At 37.1% G+C, this 9363-nt stretch overlaps 1 long non-coding RNA gene across 1 annotated transcript; it reads left to right on the top strand.

Moving 5' to 3' along the window:
• Positions 1–397: 397 nt before the first annotated feature.
• Positions 398–8701, top strand: LOC144644700 (uncharacterized). Its single transcript, XR_013569173.1, has 4 exons — positions 398–544; positions 4761–4833; positions 5483–5555; positions 7142–8701. It is a non-coding gene; the product is annotated as an uncharacterized LOC144644700 (long non-coding RNA).
• Positions 8702–9363: the final 662 nt, after the last annotated feature.

Below are 9363 nucleotides of genomic sequence, written 5' to 3'. Positions count from 1 at the left end.
CTGGTCGCGATTTTTATTGCGCACCACAAATTGAGAGCCGCCAAATTCGTCGCCAATTTTACAATATTTTCAGCAACAAAGCATATAATTTAATTAAAGATGAAGACTCAGGTTGTTTCTGACTGAAAATATTGTATTATATAAGAATTTCGAGAAACTAGAGACTCGTAAAATGAACAACAATACACAATTTCCGGTTACGCGACGACAACTTTTTTCATCGCCATGTTGGCGCCGGAAGAGCGGAAAAAGCGCTCGTGCCAGTCCTACTCCGCATCACACATTGCACAAAGCGCGTTGCAGCGTTGTATAATGGTCCTGATTGCAAAATGGACTAACACCTTTCGACCCAATCATATGCGTTGTTGTTTCTTCCAATGAAAATGCGTTGTGATCGTGTCTGGTCAGATTATTTGACTGGGGTACTGGACGGTCTGGACGGTGTTTACCAAGTGATCATGAAAGCCCGAATCTTGTGATTTTAACAGTGTGTTTTGTCGGATCTTTCTGCATTTCCCGAACACATTTACAGCTGCATTTGAAGGTAAGAAGCTTTGTGAATGTATTGTATAATGCTGTTTGTAGTAATGGATTGAAAATGTCTACTTCTAAAAGCTTAGTTAGCTTATTATTGATCGTGTTGCTCTCAAGCGGGCGCACGAACGAACCAAGCTGGCGAAGCACTTTATTTTGTATTCTCCACGCTGTTGTGTTTTGCATTTTGCAATTAGGATCTATCATGCTATATAATTGCGCAGTATTAGATCGTATAATCGTTTTCGTCACGGGTATAAAGAAACACTGTCATGCCGTCACGTCAGCTGAGCACAAATTTTTACTCAGTTTATTTACACCTTGTATCGCCAAAATTATAATGCTTCCAAATTTACAGCTTAGTTGGAAAAAATATATATAGTCAAAAGCAGTAAAATCAATCATTTTCTTGCGGTATCTGACATCAGCAGACTGCAGAAGCAGACTAAGAGAATATATTGTGTTTCCATTACAGTATTATTGAAAGCTAACCGTAAACAGGCTAACCGAAATGCTATCCAGGCTAGCTTAAACCGGAGTGAGCTGTAGGCTAACCGGAGTGAATAGTAGGCTAACCGAAGTGTGACGTATTAGGCTAACGTCACACTTCGGTGAAAAGTCAGCAAGTCTGCAGTCTGCAATCTGCAATCTGCAGTCTACAAATGTCACACACCGTAATCCTAAAGTGTGTGATTCTCCTTTAATTTTATTCTGGCATTTAAAACTATAACCACCTCAGTCTATAACCTCTTACTGTGAAATAATGTATTTAATTTTCTCTGGAGAACTTTTTCCAGATACTTATGGCTTTCAAGCCTTCAATTTAACATCCTCACCAGCACTGCAGAATGAGTATATTTGGTGGAGGAAACCAAAACATAAATTGCACAATGATTGGCCTCCAGGATGATGTAATGGATGGTTTAATCTGACCTGTTACCACCCCCTCTTCCCAGGCATACTTTTTTTTATTTCATGGTGGTCTACATGTATTCCCCACCCCCAGGCAAACAGAAAGACGCAATTCCCTTTCTGTGGGACTTCCCATCAACCATAAATACGTCGCTTCGTGATACACAACAGGAAAGCCAGACATTTTGTCAAGAACTTGAAAGCTTTTTGAGTTAATTTAACAAAGGATACCAGTACTACAGATTTAAAATAAACAAATTTAAATAACTGTCTACTATATTTGAAGAAATATGAAAATATAACTCTATTTAATTACCCACACTTCCTCAAAAGAAAGAAGCTTATAACTCAAGGACAGAAAGTTATTATACTAGCTACATTTATGGTCAAAATAGGAAAGCAAAACTGAATTTTCTTTAATGATTTAAACTAGTGCTTCTAGTAAATATCTGTCTCTTTTTGTATAAGTTTAAATCAACTACCAATTTTATACAATCAGAAGACTGACCATAATTACACTTGTACAGGTATCAATCTGTAATTAAGTTCTGTTTTGATTACCGGCAGTGCTATAATACTATTTAATAATTAATAAGAGCAGTATTTTAATAAATTCTTGCTCTCCAACTATTCTGTAACAAATACGACAGATTTCTCCTCGAAATATCCAGTCTTCTTCATTTGTTTTGTCAGCCGCTGGCATCTAAACCATGAAGTTAGGTACATCAAAGGAACAACCAGAAGTTATTTTTTTTGATTTGACCCACCCACCAGAACAACACTGCTTTAAACAATTCACCATCCCCGGGCCCGAAGGGCCCAACTTGTCCCAGGGATTACCAGGGGGGTGGGGGTGGGGGTGGGGGGTGTAGGTTGTTAACAGGTCACATTGAACCATGCATAATACACTGTCTGCTGAATAAATTTGACCAGCATTTCAAATGAGTGGATATCTTTGGCTTCACTCAGGGTTCTCATTAAATGCCGGCAACCGGCTAAAAAACCGGCTACTTCGAATTTTGAGCCGCCTACTTTTTGATGATATGGTTTACTAACTAAGCATTACCGTGAAACAGAAAGTCGTGTATATGAATAAAAAAGTAACCTTGTGCGAAAAAAATAATGAAGACAACTTTATCGTAAATATTTTTACATATCACAATAAAATTTTGTACTTTCATAGCACTGATAATGATAACGCTCTCTTTTTCACCTGATGTTTTCCTCCGAGTCAATCCGCCGATCCGCGAGCCGCCATATTTTTCAGTTCGTGCGCCCACGATCACAATCCACTCCCATCATGCATCTGTGTTAGGTTGAGGCTTCGGTTCGACTGTCGTGGTTCCAGTCGTGTTATATTACTTAAACGAGCGAGAAGCCATTAAAATGGACCCAAACTCAACGAAACGGCCTATGGCACAAAGAACGATGTTGGCTTTTATAAAAAAGAAGAGAACTGACGAGGAAAACTTGCTTGAAATGACGGCAGCCACAAACTCAAACGTAGAATCATCGATGGTCAGTGCCGCTTCAAACGTACAGTCCCGAACAAACGTGGAATCGTTGGTTGATAGGAACGTGTATGTTCACATGGATAGAGAGCATGAGGAAAATGTAATTGAGGAGGACATAAATGCTGTTTTAGAGGGTGTTGTCTGACCTTGTTAGTTACGGAGTTACAATAAAATTGTTAGAAAAAAGATTTTAAGCAAAATTCATCTGTTTAGTTTCTTGCTGAAAAATGTCTTTTTTTAATCACAAATGCGTTGCCAAAGTACACGAAATGGCATATCTGAGCCTCTACATATTCAAAATTTCCTGGGGGGGCATGCCCCCACACCCCCCTAGGGGCTCGTGCCTTCGGCACTCAATTTGCCGGCCGTCTACGCTTAGCTCTCAGCCGTCTACTTTAAAACTTAATGAGAACCCTGTCAGTTTCAACCTTTAAGGTCCTTGATTGTTTTGTTAAGCTTCACTGTTAAGCTTGACTTGCTTGTACTACCAAGGAGAGTGATGAACTTAACAGAGTCCTGAAATTGTCTCACTTATTTTATGCGAAAAATTCTAAACATACATGTACACCTGATAACTAGTCAAATGTGACCATAAACTACTTTTAACAATCAAACAGGTAAATGAAACCCCATATTGGCCCTATTGGTGGACAATGGCCGATTTCTTATGCAACACAGACAAAACACTGTTTTTGCCTGGCATCCCGAAAGCTGTTTGTTAGGAAAATTAGCATTTTGCTCGAAACACCCTAAGTGAGAGCAAAAACCCGAAATTTACACCCCTTAGTGAGAGGACGAGCATCACTGCCCCTTAATTTAGTAGGTTTGTCCCCCAGGTAGCTGGTCCAAATTGCACCAAATAGGAATACACATCAATGCCTTGACATGTCTTCATTAGGTGGCTATGCCATTATCTCTGTGTGTAAAGTGTGTAAAGCTGTGTTCACACTAGGTGAAACATGACTAGCCTGATCACGAATAAAAGTTACATGTTTTGTTGTGAAAAGTGTTCACATCAGGCAGTGCATATTTGCGCGAATCATGATTGAAACATGATTATTCTGATCATGATTGAAACTACCTCACGAGGTAGTTTCAATCATGATCACTAAACATGTTAATAATTGCGGACTTGCAGTGAAGAGGCAAGTGCCCAAAAGCTTCAAAATTGGGCCTTCTATAAGCTTCTTTGAGACCAAATGTTTATTAAAATAATTTATTATGGGCTAATGAAGCGATACAACAGGAATTATCGCGACGGGTAGAAAGCAGTATAATTGACAGAGCATTGCCACGTTTACGACGAGCAGCATTGCAATGCAAAAGCAAACTTCACAAAACATTTTTCTTTTACCAAAGATAGCACAAATACTGTTTATACTGTCTCCCCAGCTTGCTTAATGCTTGAAAGCCCTGCTCCATCAAAGGGCTTGAAAATAGACAGAAAGACAAAGATTTAATGGAAACTTTATTGTAATTTCGAGCTATATTTTTCGGTTAAAGTATACAAGTGAAGATTTATGCAAGAACCATAAAACTGCATAAAGACATTACACCATGTTATAATGTTCAGGAATGTAGAGTACTGAGCCTGACAACCACTGACCACTTGTTGTTGATTAACTTGGTTAAATTGTATTTAACCTCATATTTTATAAATTTCCTTTTACTGAGGAAAATCTATTTTTCTTTATTAAAATGTGTCCTTTTTTTAAAGAAAATATCAGTTTAACTCAACATATGATAATGCATTTTTGTAATTCTTGTTTATAATAATAATGCGTTGAATTTCTGTTTTAGCGTTAATGGATGAGGATCAGGGGTTGAACGAGGAATAGCATCACAAACCGAAGATGATAAGAGACTAAGAATGGTGAGCATCGACCCTTACTAGTACACCATATACCTTATTAATTTTACTCGAATAAGCGCCACGCTCGAAAAAGCGCCGCATTTGGGACAAAAAAGTTAATAAGCGCTGCCCCCAGTTTATGACGGCGGATTCAAGCGAACAGCATTGCAATGAAAAACAAACTTCACAAAACATTTTTTTACCAAAGATAGGACAAATACTGTAAATACTGTCTTCGAAGCTTGCTAAACCCTGCTCCATCCAAGGGCTTTAAAATAGACAGAAAGACAAAGATTTAATGGAAACTTTATTGTAATTTTGAGCTATATTTTTTGGTTAAAGCAAACAAGATTTATGCAAGAACCGTAGAACCGCATGAAGACATTACACCATGCTATAATGTCCAGGAATGTAGAGTACTGAGCCTGACAAGATCTAGCTATAGCAACCCCTTACCACCAAGACAGCTGACTAGACACTTGTTGTTGGTTAACTTGGTTAAATTGCATTTAACCTCATATAAATTTCCCCTCACTGAGGAAAATCTTTTTTTCTACAAGTTACCTGTGCATTTTTTTAAAAAACAATCCTGAAGTCTAACTCAACATGTGATAATGCATTTTTGTGATTCTTATATTTATAATAATAATGCTTTGAATTTCTGTTTTAGCATTAGAGGATGAGAATCAGGGATTGGATTAGGAAAAGCATCACAAACCGAAGATGAGAAGAGACTTAGAATGGTGAGCATTGACCCTTACTAGTATACCTTATTTACTCGAATAAGCGCCACCCCCGAATAAAGTGCTGCATTTGGGACAAAAAAGTTAATAAGCGCCGCCCCCAAATAAGTGCCGCAGTTCCCATGCGGCGATTATTCAAGGCATATCATAAGACTGAAAACAGCACTAAAAAGCAACTCTAAAACAGCCTTGGAAATTTCTTTTCATCAAAAGCAATGCTTTGCAGTTCAATTTTAATGATTTACCGTTCTTTGCTGGTACAGCAAGTGCAAATTCTCTTTTCCGCAAGGGACGAATACCGACAATCAAAAGTCGCTCCTTTTAGTTAAATGTTAAAGTGTTGTATAGATTAGCACTTGAGGGGTGAAAAACTTAATAATTGCCATCAGCGCTTATTAGTTTGAGTAAATAAGGTATATATATACAGCTGCCATGTGTTGATAAATAACTATTTTTTAAGTTGTGTCTTGCCAAAGTAATTAAATTTTGTGAAGTCCATTCATAAATGCGCCTTTATCGTATTGGCAGTACTTTCTCAGGAGTTATAGGGTTTAATATGTCTTTTTAAGAGAGGTTGAGGAGGGGTCATCACAAAGTGCGAGGCAGCAAGGCATGCAATCCATTCCGGTTAGCCTACGTAGTACTCCGGTTAGCCTCAATAGCATTACAGTTAGCTTACATAGCACTCTGGTTAGCCTACAGTTAGCTTAGTTAGCTTGCGGTTAGACTTTTTATTTGGAGTTAAGGATTTCTGCCTTGCTGTCTTGCCTCACATGTTGAGGAGTTGAGGGGACAGAAAACTTTTGGATGCCACAAAGTTTTAAGAATGAGGTTGGCTGCTATTAATGTAGAGTTCTACACTTACTTTATTGTCAATTATAATTTGCCCTTTGGGTAACCAGTTCTGTTTTTTTTTTTGGTGGCTCATGATCATGTGTCTTATTGGTTGCCCCAAGTAGACTTTTGTTGCCCATAAGCACCTCTAAGAAACATTTAACTTGCAAAAAATGCTCAACTTTATTTGTATAACCTTACCTTCTTGTTTTGGTTTTGCAACAGTCCTTCGTTGATTAACCATGCATATCAGGGGCTCTGTACATGTAGTGCCTATTTGTATTTGTAATCTTAGAAAAAGAAAACTACTTCTCTGTCTCACCAAAGATCATTCAGGGAGTATAGCTTACAAATCCCCATTTCTTGTCGAGACACAACACTAAAAATTGTTGCCAAAATATTGCAGTACTCATGCAGTAATTGTGCAAATTGTGTGAAAAGACTCTGACAAAACAAAACTTTTTGTGACACAACACAAAACTTTTTTTCAAAACAATTTAGTTGCAAAATGCATCTAGGGAATACTTGACTGTTGCAAACTTTGAGTGGTGCCCAGAATAACTTGTCTGTAGAGCCATTTTAAGTAATGATGAAATGGAGTTAACTAGAACAAGCTTGAAAAAAAAAGCCTGATAATGGTCCCTGTAATTTGACAAGCCAAAAATCAGGGCCCTTAATTCACAAAAATTGTTGGTTTTCTACAATGTTTTGGTGTCTATTAATGAAGTAAATTCCTTGCCATCTTTTAACAGCCTGGCCAAACCATATACACCTGTACCTCAAGAGACATGAGATGATATGATCAATGATGAGGAAGGGGAGTTATAGTAGAAGAAGATAATAAAGAAAAAGAGGAAAGAGAAGGGCAAAATGATCAACAACATCAGGAGGAAGGCCAAGAAGAACAAGGCAATGATGATGAAGACCTCTACAACAGTTAATAGGGGACAAGTTTAGTGAGAATGATGAGGAATGACCAGTACTTATTTTTCATGTACTTTTTTACAATTTATCATTGTTTCTTTCATAGACACACTACCGGTTATAATAAATAATTAATAATTAAGTAAATTTATAGAGAATGAGTCTGAAATAAATCTAAAACATTTTTTTACTAAATGAACCACAAATCACTGTACTGTGTTGTATGTGAATAGTTTTGTTGGATCTCGATTTTAAGAGTGACAGAATGTTTATGTTCATTTTAAGAATCCAGTCTTGTTCGTGCATGACTTATAAACTGTGGCCACCTTCCTTTAGTTAGTTTTCTGGATAAATAAGCTAATAGAAATGCATGAGTTAGGTTTGGTGAAAAAAATTGAGCACAGTGTCACCTGTTGGTCAACCAACAACTCGGTAGCCTGCGAATACAGCCGCCTTTCATTTTTAGAGGCAGCTAACAACTTGGCCTCTGACATTTATTTTGGATTTGCCAGATGTGAATTAGCCTGCGAATGCAGATGCATTTTGGCCGATTCTGGAAATGCGTCTGCATTTGCAGGCTAGAATCATGTGAATGGAAGCCATATGAAAGTTAATGAAAAGATGTAAAAAAAAAAATGGTTTGGTGGCCTGTGTTAGTAGAGCACCACTGTAAATGCAGTGAGGAATTTACCTGTAATAATAATAATAATAATAATAATAATAATAATAATAAAAATAATAATAATAATTGGTATTTAAACAGGGTGACCCCTTCAGTCGCAGAACTGGTATCAACAGGGGCCCAGTGTAAAATAAATAGAAGAGAATTTCCAAAACTTATCCTAACTTTAAATACAACAATACAAATCTCAAGGTTATAGTGGTTTTGCAATTAAACACACGCTAAAAAACAGGCCCTAAAATTTACTTTCGAAATTGTGTGGGAGAAGCAACAGATGGTATCATCCATGAGCCTGGGGGCAGGGGGGCAAATCCCATATGAAAGGAGTAGGGATGCTCATTGTCTCACTTAGACAAATATTATCTAGATTTTTTTCTCAAGCCACAAATACATTGGTCTTATTTAGGGTTCTTTTAAAAAATTGCGCACAACAAGCATCCTGATCATACCTTTCATAAGTAAGTTTCCAGGGGTGGGGGCGTGAACTTATGTGCCCATACCGGTATTTTTTTTTAAATTCAGTTTAGCATTGCAAATTATTGAAGCCAATTCTTTTTTCTTTTTAAAACAAAGAAAACTTTGTCTTTTATTGTGTAGAAATATCTATGGGATTATAGTTGATAGTGGTACTGGTAATAAACCTGAAATGAAAACACTAGTTGTATAATATTAGTCTAGCAATGAATAAAATAGATTTGTATTCTTATTTGTTGTAACTGAATTACATGTATTTTATTGAGCTAGTACGAGGTCCATGTTTATAAATATTGGTCGAGTTCGTCACTTTGCAATGTTAGGGCGTGGTCTATAGACTTGTGTAAAGAAATGTCTATTAAGTCCGGGGATATCAGTATCCAACATGAGTTTCATTTCATGTTCAATGATTCCTGAGGGGTGTGTCTACAAACAAGGACTAACAATAGAGCTATAAATCATTGAACATTATAACTTCCTTAAAAATTCCCCAACCAAAACATGCGATATGTAGTTGATACTACATACTTCTGCTTTCACTTTATAGGTATTTCGATTAAAACAGTTTTAAATAGTTCCAGCCGATCCTGGGAACGCCAATAATTATTGTATTAGTTGTCATTTTTTAATCTATTGGAGATTCAGTGACATTCCTAGCTTCTAACGGATTGTTCATTATTAATTAATTATTTTTTGGGGGCGGGGGGATAGCTTAATTATTAGGGGGGCAGAAAAGCCTAAGGCGTGTCTTAAGGAGGGGGGCTTCATTAGAGTTTCAAGATAGTTAGTAGGGGGTCATGAAAGTTTTCTTATTTTCATGGACCCACAATATTACGAAGGCTATTTATTCACACTTTATTGAATAACCATCTGAGCCTTTTCATATCCAGCACA

The sequence above is a fragment of the Oculina patagonica genome, chromosome 2 (genome assembly GCF_052425735.1).
Source record: "Oculina patagonica isolate OP01 chromosome 2, crgOcupat, whole genome shotgun sequence".
Taxonomy (NCBI): domain Eukaryota; kingdom Metazoa; phylum Cnidaria; class Anthozoa; order Scleractinia; family Oculinidae; genus Oculina; species Oculina patagonica.
The sequence above is the reverse complement of the archived record's forward strand: the minus strand, read 5'-3'. Positions and strand labels throughout refer to the sequence as shown.